Source organism: Sciurus carolinensis, chromosome 3 (assembly GCF_902686445.1).
Source record: "Sciurus carolinensis chromosome 3, mSciCar1.2, whole genome shotgun sequence".
In the NCBI taxonomy this organism is placed as follows: Eukaryota; Metazoa; Chordata; class Mammalia; order Rodentia; family Sciuridae; genus Sciurus; species Sciurus carolinensis.
The window spans coordinates 58,265,326-58,279,664 of NC_062215.1; the positions used below are offsets into that span (position 1 = coordinate 58,265,326).

The following is a 14,339-nucleotide window of genomic DNA, read 5'->3' on the forward strand; positions in this document are numbered from 1 at the left end:
TCTCCCTGAGGCCATGAGGAGGGGTGCAAATGTTTGGCTTCGTTACAGGGGATGGCAATGAAATAGGAGTGCCACAGTGATCTAAATATAGGGTGTTGGTGACATGTGGCAGGACCCACAGCTAAACTCCAGGCCAGAGATCTCTCCCTACTGACCAGCCCATTCAAATTGCAGAGATGCTGCCACTCAAGCATCATGGGACAGGCGTGTGTCACTGCCCAGAGATGTCTTCCAGAGATGCAGGGAAGACATGGCTGGAAGCAGCTGCATCTGCAGGGAGCAGTCCCATGTGGCAGGGTCACTACTGATATAGCAAAATCAATGACGCTGATTCCTTTTATCTTTCTCTGTAGGAGCTTCCACCCTGCCAACATTCTTGCCATTGCTTTCAGTCTCTCTGCTCTTTATTTGGGTGATTTTTTAGAGCCTTCTTATGGAAGACAAAGTGGAAGAGTAAAATCAATGAGCTTGTACCAAGAAGTCACTGGGTCAAGGTCTCCACCAGGGGCTTGGCACCAAGGCCACAGAATCTGCAGGACACCATGCAGAGCTCCACCCTGTGCAGCCATGCAGCGACTCAGCCTCTGGATGGGCCGTGCATCAGGGGACACTGCCATTCCTGATCTCCCAAAAAGCAGACATCACTGGGGTATGGGAGAAAGGCTTCCTGCTCTGCCACATGGGGCCCTGTGGTCAGAACCAGGCAAGTCCAGTGGCTGCTGACTCACCTTTTGGACACATACTCATCCAGCAGGTGCTTAGTTTGGATGTTATGGTAGGACTAGTCAAAGTGCTTGTGTCTCTTCTGGTGGAAGGGCAGTGCCAGCCGTGACACTGTGTTTGCTCCTGGGGAGAAGAACACAGTCAGCCCAGCTCTTCTGTGCTCGTGTCGTGCACCGTGCCAAGGGGAACATGGACTCTAAGGGGCAAGTCCATGGGGACAGAAGGTGGGTGCACAGGTGCAAGTCATGCGCCAAGGAGTCGGGAAGCCTGCTGACTGCCTGGGCCCAACTCCTCTCTCACTTTCCCCCAAGACACTGGAGGATTGATTGACTGTCTGCCTCATCTGATCGTGAACTCAATATTTATAGAATGCCCAGTGTGTTCAGGGCAATGTCAAGAGCAACATGCGTGCTGAGGATAAAAATAACTAAAACACAGCTCAGAGAAATCAACACATCCTTGGAATACAAAAGAAAGTGCCATAAGAGCCAGAGGCAGGGAAGCAGAAGTACCCCTGGAAAGTGGGAAAGGGCAGCCAAGAGGCCCAGCAGCAGGGGCACATGAGGCCAGATGGGTGTGAGGAATGGGCTACAGGGCTGCGTGCAGGGCTGGGAAGGAAGGGTGCCACACAAAGGCTGGACAGAGCAGTGCAGGAGGCCTCTGTGGGGAGTGGCAGTGTCCACACAGGGCAGGCTGCAAGAGGCAGGAGTGTCCTGGTGCCTCCCAGCCCCTGGTGGGCAGTGCTGGACCAAGTGCTGCCTGGCACAGTGCTGGTATGGAGTGACGAGCAGCAGCATCACTGACCTCTCTATCACTTGGTTGCTGCTTTGCTTGGATTCTGCAGGCAAGAGCAGGTATTTGGAAACATCAGGGCCTCTCTGCAGGTCCTCCAAGGAGCTGACCCAGGGATCTCCAAGGAGAGTTCTGTCTACAGTTGCTTTTGCTGTCCCTGGAGCTCATCATGTGTGCTGGCATTGACGGCAGGCCATGTCAAGGGGTCTCACCACTGCAGCTACGTCTGCTCTGAGAGTTCTTCTCTGATGGCCCCAGTCACAGGCAGGGTGGATCCTCTCCCGCAGATACCTCACACCTGCCCCAGAGGGTGGTTGGTTCTCAACATACTTATGCTTCTTTTTTGCTTGTTTAAGCTTCAAGTATGTTTGCCCAAATGTGTCTCCCACCATTGAAGAGAAGGTGCTGTCCCAACCAGGAGTGTGCCACCGGCTTACACCCTGCTCTGCGGAGGTGAGATGGTACACATCTTTAGAGCCAGAGGACTAGCTATCCTATAACTATTTGGAACACCTGTCAAGGCTCATGCACAATCAGCACTTGACCTGCTGACTCAACCTGACACATGGAAGTCTTTAAAGCCTCGGGTGAGTGGGAAGCTGGTACTTGGTAGTGACTGGCAAGGTCAAGCTGGGGTCAAGTGCCACACGCTTCCCTCCAAGTGAGTCACAGACTCACTGTAGGTGTCCCCCAAGACCCTGAGAATGGTAATGCACACTTTGCTGTATTTCTTCCCACATTTGTCCTTCCCCACAACAGGACATCAAAATCAGAAGCCACCAAGATCTCTCCACAAGCTCTCACCTCCCTGCACCATGTTCACTTCAGTCACTAGGAACACCTGCCACATGCTGGCCAAACTTGAGTCCTGGACCACTGGACATGAAGAGGTACCTCTCAGATCTTCTGGCTCTGTGGCAACCCTGAGCCATGCACTGATCCCCGTGCGAGGCTGCCCTGGATTTCACTGCCTCCTCAGACTTCTCCCCAGCTAGACAGGGCGTCAGGGCGTCAAGTCCATGCACAGGCCTGAGCACTTTTGTGCTGCAGATGTTCACTCCTCTGCTCACCTCCTACCTCAGAACTTCCCTGATCAGGCTGGACTCCCTCTCCTCCCCGGGGCCATGCACTGTGAGACCTGGAAGTGTCTTTCTTTGAGCTCAGCATGGGCTCTATGACTACAACCTGGGCAGATGTGTGTAAAGCAAAGGGTCCTCAAGAGACCTTGACCAAAGTCACTGAGTGCCAGACTGCAAAGGAGCACCTTGGCACCCTCCACCCTACAGAGGAAGTGGCCTTCCTTTGTAAGAACTCTCTCAGAATCACACACATGTACCCCAAGGACAGGAGGAGCCTTTCCTCAAAGGGCAGGTTCTGATGGAACCCATGGTGCAGGACTATTGAGAGACTGAGATCCCCAGTGACCTGAGACCTGAACCCTCTCTCACTCTGGGGCCTCCACTCCTTTCCCTGTAAAGCCAGAGGGCTGCACTAGGTGGCAACAAGATTCCTAACCCTCCAACAGTGCATGCTTCCATGGCCACATTAAATAAAATGGGCACCATGCTGCCCTGCGTGTGCTGACTGGCCCCAGATGAACACAACTCACCCAAGTCTCTGGAGTGTTGCTGCAGAGCCCAGGGACCAGCCAGTCTTCTGAACACTCCCAGCCACTTTCTGACTCGGTCTAACTCTGGGGTCACACCCAAGACTCCCCACACAATTGGAGATTTTGACACCACATGAAACCCAAGCCTGGGACAGCAGGTCTGTGGTGTGCCTGGTCCTAGGCCCTTCCTGGGAAAGCACTGGGAGCTCCTCTGTCATGCAGCCAGGCACCATTTCAATCTGCAGAGACATGTCAAGTTCAAAGTCTTTTACTTCCATTTGATGAAACGAAGTACTGATTATACAGTTAAAGATGTGGAAGACCAGACACACAGAGTGAATGCAACTCAGTGGGGAGAAAGGGAAGGGTTGCCACACAGAGTGGCCCCAGGGACTAAGCCCTGGGGTCCCAAGGCAGTGCTCTCCTCTGCATTTACCAGGGATTGTTCCAAAGTGTTTATCAAAAATTACACCTGAGCACAAAAGTCCTGAAGAACGGAAGTGATAATATATGACTTGACAACAAATCTCTGGCAGCTAAATTATCCATTCCTCCTCCATGAGCCTTCCAGAGCAGGATGTGAGCTCAAGGAGTCCAGCCTCGGAGCTACAGTGTCCTCCCACCTCCTGGGAAGCCTGACTAATCTCATCCTAATGCTGGAATATGGCAGAATCAGGGAAACTGATTCCATGCTGCCTCTTGCACCAGCAGACTCTCCAGCAACCAGGGAGCCACTGTGTTGTCACACTTGTAAGAATTAAATCAGCAGTTGTCAAAATGCCTTACTTCCGAAACTTGCACAGCCCCCCTAGTTCTGATCAAGAATGGCATGTGCATTCCACACAGGTCCACTGCTGACCTGCTGAGAGGGACGTCCTAACACTGCTGCAGGGCACCTGGCATCTTACCAGTCTTTGCTCAGTCTGCCATTCACGCAGCCAAAGAGGTCAAAGACTGGGAGCATGTGGACTAAAGGCCCTTCCAGTGGGAGGGAGAGGCAGGTTGGTGCAGGGAGTTGGCAGCAACCAGTGACTCAGTCCTGGGCTCCCAAGAGGTTTTATCTGAGGACCCTTTTATCTGAAGCATCTGTGCTCCACATTCTCCGGACTCCCATCTTCCTTCTACTCAGTAAGGAAGGAATGTGAGACAGGGAGATAGGGAACATCAAGTGCCTGAGAATGCAGCGCCAGCCCCCTCCTTTCCTGGAAGCATAGCTACCAGCATCCTGCAGAACACACAGTTCCACAGGGGGCTGATCTGGCAGCAGGATAACCCAGAGAAAGTCATCATCTGGAGCCAGCCTCACAAGTCCCTCGGGAGCTGCCGATCCTGGGTCTAAATCAACAGACCCTCCTCTCTCCTCTTCCTAGATCACTTCCCCTTGTCTCACACGTTCTGCAATCTGCCCTCTCCTCCCTTTCATTCCTGAGACCCTCATGACAGCCAAAAGCTTTGGTCAATGAGGGACATCCATTCAATGCTGTGGAATGCAGGGAGACCCCGTTTCTCTGAGTGTGTGAGAACAGTGTGGCAACACAGGCCAGCACTGGGGAGTGGAGAGGATGTTAGCTGAGCACAAAGCCTTGCCAAAAACACAGACCCTACAGGGCTGCGAGCTCTGCTTCCCTGGAGTGAAGTGAGTCTCTGATGGGGTGGCCTGGGACCTCACCCAGGACCAGGTCCATCCTCGGTGTGGTTCTTCCCCCAAAGCCACAGTCAAGAAAATGTGAGAAGACAAGACATGTGACTACAGGAGTGGCAGAGGAGAAAAGTCTGGCCACCCGGTCACCAAGCTCCCTAGGCTATGGCCTAGCCAGCAGAGCCCAGTTTTCCCTCTGGAGCCCTGTCCTTCCTCCCATTTATGGCCTGAGGAGGTGCTACGTTTAGGCACATGGGACTGCCTCTCCCAGATGATAGCTGCATCATAAATCATGGCCTGGTCTCAAGAGGGAAAACGTCAGGCTCCATGGGGGAATTAAATAGAAGTGTACAGTGTTCATCCCATCCCAGCATGCACTCTCATCCCCAGGAAGCACAGGGGCACTCTGGCTGCTGACCAGAAAGGAGAGCAGCCACTGACTTCCCTCCTGATGACCCGCTGCACTTGTCTGTCTCAGATATAAATGTTCAGTCCTCTTGTGCTGGGTTCCCTGGCACCTGCACCATGACCCAGGGTAGCTCTGTAAAAGCTCTGGGGCTGATGAACTTTCCCACTGTCCACTGGCACCTCACCCCAGCATTCTGTTGACCATAGATGAGGGAAGCTGGCAACGCTTGTGCACAGTGTGTGTGTGTGTGTGTGTGTGTGTTTTACATAAGTGTGCATGTTTGCACCGGATTTACCTCAGGTTGATACAGCAGGAGCTGCCTTGCCATGCCACGAAAGGGGCAGGATATAGCATATGGGTCATCACCTTTCAAGGGCTCCTGGACACAAGATGTCAACACTTGACTGTGAGCGGTGCTGAGCCCAGTTAGACTGCAGCATGGCCAGGAAGAGTCACACGGTACCCACCAGCTACCTCCCAGTCACTTTCCACCCCTGCTAGATGTTCCTGCACTGGCTCTGCAGACTGCATAAGTGAGTGTCCCTCTTCATACACTCTAGGAGGGTCACGCCCAAGCTACCCCAACAAGTTCCCCAGTGAGCATGAAGTAAAGCACTTTCAGGTAAAAGGAAACAATGAATGAATGAATCACCTTCAAATAATGAGTTGGAGTTGCCAACTCATTCACTGTCTTCCATTCTCCAGAATCTTCTTCCTTAAAATCCACAAAGTAGCCAGAAACAGGACTGCTGCCCGCACACACTGGGGTCTTCCACAGCATGACCAGTGATGTGTTCCAGACTTCCAGAATGTCAGGTCATAGGCAGGACCTGCAAAGACAAATTGAACCTGTGCTCAGTCAGCTCAGTACACCCTGACCTGAGTCCAGGGACCTGCTGCAGAGGCCCCAGCACATCACCATGTCCTCCTCATCACCTTCAGGCCTCACTCTTCCTGGAAGATCTGTCCTGATGCTGGGGCTAGGGGGAGCCCAGCTCTGTCCTGCAGCACACCCCTTGGCCTCAGGGTGGTCATGGGTGTGTGTAATCACAGACCCACATTGCTCTCCCAGTCAACAAGTAGCATGCAGAAACAGTTAGGTGTGTGCTGCAGCCACTGGCATGGAAACTTCTGGCTGGTTAGCACACAGCCCCCATTCTGCTCTCTACTACACCAGGTAAGTCTAAAGCTGTCAGTTGTTCATTTCCAGCTCCAGATGAGCTGGACACAGGCAGGGGAAGTTGCCCAGTGGCTCCATCTTAATTAGGTCACACTGGGTCCCTTGCATGCTGCTAAGTCCGTCTACAAGGAGCACAGCCCCCACGAAGGCCCTGGAAAGAACAGGTTCTTCTCCTGTGGCCTTCCCTCAAGGTCTAATAGCTTCATTAGAACAAGTAGGGAAGACAGAAGGAAGGAGGGAAGGGAGTGTGAGAGAGAGAGGAAGGGAAAGGAAGTGAGAAGCCTGCTCTGCCTCAACTCCAGGGGACCTGGCGATCTCCCCCATGTCTGCCCCTTTCTTCTGCCTGGGCTCCTCTCTGCTCCCAGGGAGCAGATGGCTGGGTCCACACCCTGGCCGCATGGACTCTGGAATATTGATCCCCTACGGTGGCCTTTGTCAACCATGCCATCCCTCCCCCTGGGTTCTTCCTCCCTCTGCACCCTGCCTGCTCCTGAGCACCCTTCCTGGACTGCAACATCATTAGCCACAAGGCCACCAAAGGCATGGCACCATGGGTGCAGGCATTTTCTCTGCAACTGCTCACTGGGAGAGGTGGGTATCCACCAGAGCTGCCAACCACACACCATTCTGGAAAGCCCCTCTGGCCAGTCCGGGTCTGGGTGGCATGTTCAGGGACATGTCTCACCAGGTTCCGGCAGTGTCCACATCTCACATTTGAAGAGCTTGCTGGGGTCTGATGACTGTCAGATCCCCATCAGGTTGACAGCAGCAATTTTCAATTCATATACTGAGCCTTCCATCAAGCACTCCACCTGTGTAGATTTTGCATCAGTTACTACGGGAAATAACAGAGGCATCCAGTCCTCAGGGAAAGGAGCAGTTATGGGGTTTGTCAAATGAAGCCTGAGTAGAAGGGGCCTTGTTGGGCAACTTAGGCTAAATCACCTAAAGAAGGCTGTCTACAACCCAGCAAGTGGCAGTCACAGGTCAAACCATTCGTCCCCTGACACTCCCACAGGGATGACAGGACATACACTTGGGCAGCAAGGAAACAGCCTGAGAGAGTTCCCACAAAGAGCACATACACATGAGCAGAGGTAAGGGGCTCCTGAACCCTGTGGTCCCTGCAGACCCCAGTCCTAGTCCTGGCACTGGTGGAATGGAGCTGCAGAACCAGTGGGAAGCCCATCTCAGGCCTGACTGAGTGCCACAGGGCAGCCCCACCACCTGGCCCCCAGCCGCCTGCACTGCAAAGCAAGGAACACACTGACAGTTCTTAGGGCACTACGGGTCCACGTCCACATGGTGCCTGCAGGACTATTCCAGCCATGGCGAGACCCAGGGAGGCCTCAGCCAGGACCTGAGCCTCCACCCAGCAGGGGATACAACACCAGTGACATCCACCATGTGCTCTCTGGAAAACAGACGTGGCAGTTAAGCTGCCACTGAAAAGCAGTCCCATCCTCATTTAGGTTATGTGCACCCAGAAAACAAGAGGGTGTTTTCTCAGGAACAGGGGATCCAATAAGAATGTCTAGAGGCTGTGGCTGAACACAGCAATTATAAGCAGGGTCACATCAAGCGTGAGTTTTACCCACACATATCATAACATGCACGTATCATGACATGCTACCATAAAGGCAAAACATCTCAGCAGAATTTTCTTTAAGACAGAGGGTAGACTTTGCCCCCAAAGTCCTCATCTCCCAGCATATGAGACCCCTGTTAGATAGGTCATTCCAAGGAGATAAGACGGCTCCAGTCACTTGTCCCATGACCCAGGAGGAGCCACAGGCTCAGCAGGGGGAGTCCAAAGCCCAGAGGCTGCCAGGGGCTGCCAGGGGCTGCCTGTGGATTTGGATGTGACCCTCCCTTACTCCCTCACTCTGCACCCTGGCGTGCACTGTGCACTGTGGCAGGGGTCTGGACATGGAACTTCTTGGGAAAGGGTGTGTGTAGCACATTCTTGTACAAGCTCTGCTCAGCACCACCTGTCCCAGGCACTGGGCTCTGCATCAATGCTGAGCACCTGAGAATGCACCTGCCTCCCAGGGGCTAGTCATCCACTGGTTTCAGATCCACTCAATTACTTCTGCTCCCTCACTGCTTCTCAAAAATACATAAGTAAATAAATGTTGCCTAAGCTCTTTCCAGATTCAAAATTCCATGGTCTCATGACACTCAGATTCTTTACATACACTTCTCTTTCCTGATCAATCTACCTGAGGTTGTCAAACTCTGGAACCGTGAATGAAGGAACCTGCCCAGAGTGCTAACGTCACCCAGGACAAAACAGAAGAAAAGGGAAAACCCACCGTGAAGATCCTCTACTGCACAGGAGAGGAGTTGACCTTGTGCCAGTTCTTGTGGTGAGCTTCGTGCTTGTCAATGAAATAACCCAAGATGGCTGAGCCACTGCTGAACTTGGGTACATTCCAGCCCAGGGTCATACTGTGGCCGTCACAGTTCAGAAGTGTGATCCCATATGGATGGGACGGGATGGCTGTGGGAAAGCACAGTGTACAAGTGACCAACCTGGGCTCCACACCCTCATCTGTGGGCATGGGGCAAGGATGGTCCTATGTAGCTCCAATTCCCCCTCCTGCCTTTGAGCACTGGTCCTTTAAAGCTGAGTGGACATTTCTCTCCTGGATACCACTGCTCTTCCCAAGTGCATCTACCAGTGTTTGCAGAATACAAGGCACCAACCTGTTCCAATCTGGTCTGGACAGCAGAGACCACAGAAGTTTCCCTTTGCAGCCCCTTCAGAAAACTCAGAAGGAGCTTTCCCATGTGCAGTTGGGAAGAGCAAACACTGGGCATGGCCCTAGGACCAGCATTGAGCCCAGTGCCTTTGGACTTCCTGAAGTTGTGGAGGCCTCAATCCATGCAGGTGCTCATGAGCACGCATTTCCTGTGATGGGAAAGGGGCAGCTCACCCTAGGGGGTTGGCAAGAATGTGACAGCTTCCCTGACTGAGCAACCTGGAGCCTCAACACCCACCACTGAGGGACAGTGACCAGAAAGAAGCCATTCCCATTGCTAAATGAGAGCAATGGCTTGCATTCCCCAGGGATGAGGTGAGACAGCCAGCAGGAGTGCCTGAAAGTCCCTCCTGGGCGAGCTGGGCTTAGAACCAGGACCAAAAGCAGAAGCGTGGCCGACTTCCTCCCTGGAGCCCACCTGCACATGACCAGACTTGATGTCCCTTGGAAATCCCAGGAGGGAAATCTTAACTTATGAAAATGTTTGTAAATTAAATTGAAGATGAAAAACAATAAAAAGCCAAACCTTTCTCTCAGAAGTGAAAAGAAAATACTTGATTCAAAATGTGTGACATGTGACCTTTGTGTTTTGAATGTTACTATATGTGTCCAGCAATATAGTGTGTTTGAAAGGAACGAACTATAACCAGCAGTGATTTCAAAACGCTGTACTTTAGATCAATTTTTCCTGGGACAGTATCAAGAGCTCTCATCTGATCTAAGTCATAACATTTCTAAACATCACTATTCATGGCTAAAGTCACAAAGTAACATAAACATGAAGTTTTCTGCAAAGATTTGCTGAAGTCCCTGGAGCTCATAGAGCTGAAAGGCCAGTGCAGGGGTGCACAGCTGTCATCGCAGAGGATCAGGAGGCTTAGGCAGGAAGATTTCAGGTTCAAAGCCAGCTTCAGCAACTTAACGAGACCCTATCTCAAAATAAAAAGTAAGAAGGGCTGGGGTGTGGCTCAGTGTTAAGCACCCCTGGGTTCAGTCCCTGGTACCAAAAACATTAATAAAATAATGGCTGCAAGGACATTGGTGGTTCTGTTTCCACACACTTTGAAGAGAAAGTCCTGCCTTTAGTGTGAGAGCAGGTGAGGGAGTCCAGCCCGGCTGCAGCAGGTCTCCATTTCCACTGGGGTTTGACTGGCAAACTCCTGCTTCCCACAATGGCCTCCCACATATGCAGCCAGCTGACCAGAGGCCTCAGCAAAATGCATGTGCCCCACTGGCCGATCTCCACCCCTTTCCTCCAGTCACTCTGCAGTGGCATCCCTAAGTACTTGGTCACGGAGACCTCATGGCACCCTCGAGGACCACCTGCAAGTTACTCACTGAGGGCCGCCTGGACCTTGATGGCCTCGGACTCCTGGGAGTTCTCCCTCATGCCCATGGTGTTGACAGCTTTGATGCAGAAAACTACTGCTTGCCTGTGGTCAGGCTGTGCACCACGAACCTGAGGAAAGGAAACCGGTCATGGCACGGCTCGTGGAGGTGCTGCTCCATAGCACGATCGTTTTCAGCTCTTCCTACAAAGCTCCCTCAGAGGAAGATGTGATCCACTTTCCCTACACCCTACTCGGGCACCACACCAGCCTCACTCTCAGTTCTGGTCACTGACTCAACACACGGCACCACAACATCCAGATACACGGGACAGGCCACACTCGGGTAAAAGTCACTTACTCTGAGCCTCTGCTTTACTTCTGCATTTTCTGGGTCTTGTCCAGATCAAAGGCCTTTTTGAAAATAATATCCAACTCCTGGCATTCAGGAATCACATGCTTCTAGAACTGAAAGAGAAGCAACTGCACTGAAGACAGGAGAGGGTGGACACAGCCTTGACCCTGGGCAGATGGTGCATCCTCAAGTAGACCCTGCCCGCAAGTCTCTGTGCTCCCATGTGTAGAGCCTGCGTGATGAGACCTGCTCCCAGAGGTGTTGAGAGCTTCAGAGGGTGAATGGCGAGCAAGCACACAGCCGGCCACCCTGTGCTAGATGAGTGCCCAGAGAACCCTGGCAATTGCTAGTCAGCTCGTGCAGTGGATGCCAACTTGCCTGACCTGCAGGAGAACACTAGTGACGCTTCTGCTCCCCTGGGCCTTTCTCCATTTGTGGCCGAGGACTGTGGCTACCCCACTCTGTTCTCCTCTGTTTCCTCCCTCCTGTGCTACTCACGGCTTTGTATAGTGGACTTTTAAAAAGATTTTATAATGAAAATAGCCACCCCATTGTTACTACTCACCCCAGGTCTGCCTGTATCTCCCCACGCAGATGCCCACCAACCTCAGGCCCCTGCACTCGACATGACCCGAGTGGATGAGTTCCAGGAGTAAAGGTGCCATCTTCTGCCCTGCACTGCCCACCACAGACAGGCACGGCCTCCCGTTCATTCCTCAGGGCTGAGGGCAGCGCTCTCCATTGTGTGAACAAAGCAGGGCTGCCTGAGATGTGCATGCACAGAAGCCACAGCAGAGCCAGAAATATGACCACTGCATGTGCACCTGTCATCGCACACTGTGGATGCGGTCCACATCACCACACTGCACCCCCTAAATGTGTACAATTAAAATAATAGTTGAAAAATAGGGGAAAAGTTCAAAATATCAGTGTGGAAAAATAAAGCTACTTGCACATCAGTTACCATCTTAACCCTCCTTCTTAGAGCAAAGTCCTACAGACCAGTAACAAAGGACACAGACTGGGACAGTTTGATGGACAGACATCACTCAGTGGAGATCCACTAGAGCAGTGGCCAGCTCACCTGAGTGGGCAGCACTTCAAAACTACCAGCCCCTGTCCATAACAGACCATGTCTAAAGTGTGGCCCAGCAGGGCCCCCGTGGCCTGTCCTGTTCTGGGAGCTGGGGCTGTATGCTCTGTCTCACCCTGTGTCTCACCCTGGTTGCCAGTCCTACTTACCAATGGCATCCTGTGCCTGGATGGGGGCGTTATTTCCAACGGATAGCTCAGGTCACACTTATTGGCTGACAAAATGCAGAACACATACGACTTCCCATCTACAAGGTCAAAGATGGCATATCGAGGGGACCTCACAGCCATCTGGGCATTGACACGCTGCCAGCTGCCACTCCCAACCACAGACTGCAGAGGAAAGGGTGGGATTAAACCAGAGACCCCAGGAGGGCAAGGAAGACAGCATCTATACCATGGCACTCTGCATGAGGACAGCAAGACACCCTGTCCTCCACAGAGGACAACAGGATCCTGTGTCCTGCATGGAGGACAGCAAGTCACCCTTGTACTGCACAGAGGGTGTCTGGATCCTGTATCCTGCATGAGGGACAGTAAGACACCCCTGTCCTGTACATAGGACAACAGGACTGCTTTGCTGAATTATATAAAAGTGATTCCAATTTGGAGAAGTGGGTAAGAAATTGCCTAGCATTGGAAATTTTACTAATAAAAATTTTTCTGCTAAAGTGAAGGAACTTTAGTAGCATGAAAGAATCAATACACAGGTTGTGACTTTCAGAAAATGGAAAGGTCTGTAAATAATTAAAGTTAAAGTAGGAGAATATCTACAGAAATCTGTTGCCACTTGGTGGCTCACACTGCAGATAAAATTCTCACCACGATGCAGATACGTAGAGAGTGATGTGAGGGCTATGTGTCCAGAGCTGAGGGACGCCATGAGGTGTCTGTATATCACAGTGCCTGTGGCGACCTGCATGGTGCTGTGAAGATCTCTAAACGATGACATGGTCAAGTTACCTCGCTAACCACAGCACAAGATGCACACAGGTAATGTGTCACAGGAGAGTCCTGTGAGGTAGGCTGCAAACATGACCCTCGTGTTGACTCCTATTCCATCTCTTGGAATCATGGGTGAGGTGGAATTCATGCCCAGAGCTTCCCTGGTCTCTGCATATTCTATACTGCATAGCTCACATATCCTTCATGATCTTTACTAAATGTTTCTCGGTTTTCCCCTCCAGGTAAGCTGTCTGTCTGAAGGCAGGTTGTACAGGGGACATGGGTGTGGGTGGGCCTGAAATCTGCAGGAAGAGCTGCATGTATGGGGTCGCAGGCGCAGCTCTAGGGAGGAGATTCGGGTGTAAAAAGGAAACTGTCTCATTTTGGCAGAAGTCAGTACTGAGGATATGACCCAGGGATGCTCTACCACTCAGCTCTAACTGCAGTCCTTTTTTATTTTGAGACAGGGTCTCACTAAATTGACCAGGCTGGCCTTGAACCTGCAATCTTCCTGCCTCAGCCTTTAAGTCACTGGTATTACAGGTGTGACTGATACACCTGGCAAAAAGTTACTTTTTAGGAAGTTTTTGTGGAACCAGCTCTTGAGGGTGTGCCCATAGGTGTCCAGGACTGTTCCCCTGGTGGCTCCACCTCAACGGTGGAGGGAGCCACACGGAGGATGCTTGCCTGGGCATTTCCTGTGAGAGGAGGTGACACTGAGGGAGTAGCCAGTGGGGAGCTTCCCTGCCTCTGCCAGTAAGTACTGAGGCCCGACTCACTGGACCCTCCTCCTAACGTGTGTCCACAAGTACTTGGTACCTCAGTGCACAACTGGGAGTCATGCTACTCTGATCCCAAAAGACAGATGTGACTCAGAAATGCATCCAGACCAACAACACACTTACGCTTTGGTTTTGTGGCCTTGGGAGTCGTTCCCTTCTAGACACAGACAAGATTGCCACCAGATCTTGCAAACTGAAGTCTAGAATCTAAGAGATGACCGGTGGGTGTGGAAAGAGGGAGCCACAATTCTCCCATGCAGCTGGGGCAGAGGGTGACTGGATTGAACATGACTCTGCCTCTCCAGTGACCAGAACAGACTCCTTCCCTGTCTGGGGCAAAGTGCTGAAGAGGTAGGGCCATCCCCTTACAGTGTGAAAATGCAAACAGGCAATTTAACGCCGACCTTCCAGTAGTCCTTAGAGGCAAGAATGCCAGATGCCCCGCACCATTGCACAGGCCGCGAGGTCAAGTGCGCCTGCGCAGGTTTCCTTTGCGCCTGCGCAGAGTCCACTTCCTGCGCTTTTTCAGAGGCGTGATGGTTGCCAGTCACTGACAGGAATTTCTCGAAGGCGGTTGACCGAAGCGAGGGAACTGGAGGATTCTAGGTGTGTGTTCTGTTGTGGTGGGGGTCGCGGGGGGAATGTCCCTGTGTTGACCCTAGTTACAAATTGCTGTGCATCCCTGGGTGGGTCAGGAAGTGTTTTTAGAACATAAATAAT

General features: G+C 52.1%; 1 pseudogene; it reads right to left on the reverse strand.

Annotated features, from left to right (window-relative positions):
• Positions 1 to 5,737: 5,737 nt before the first annotated feature.
• The window catches only part of LOC124979392 (myomesin-2-like), a 347,584-nt pseudogene continuing 338,982 nt past the window's right edge, over positions 5,738 to 14,339 (reverse strand).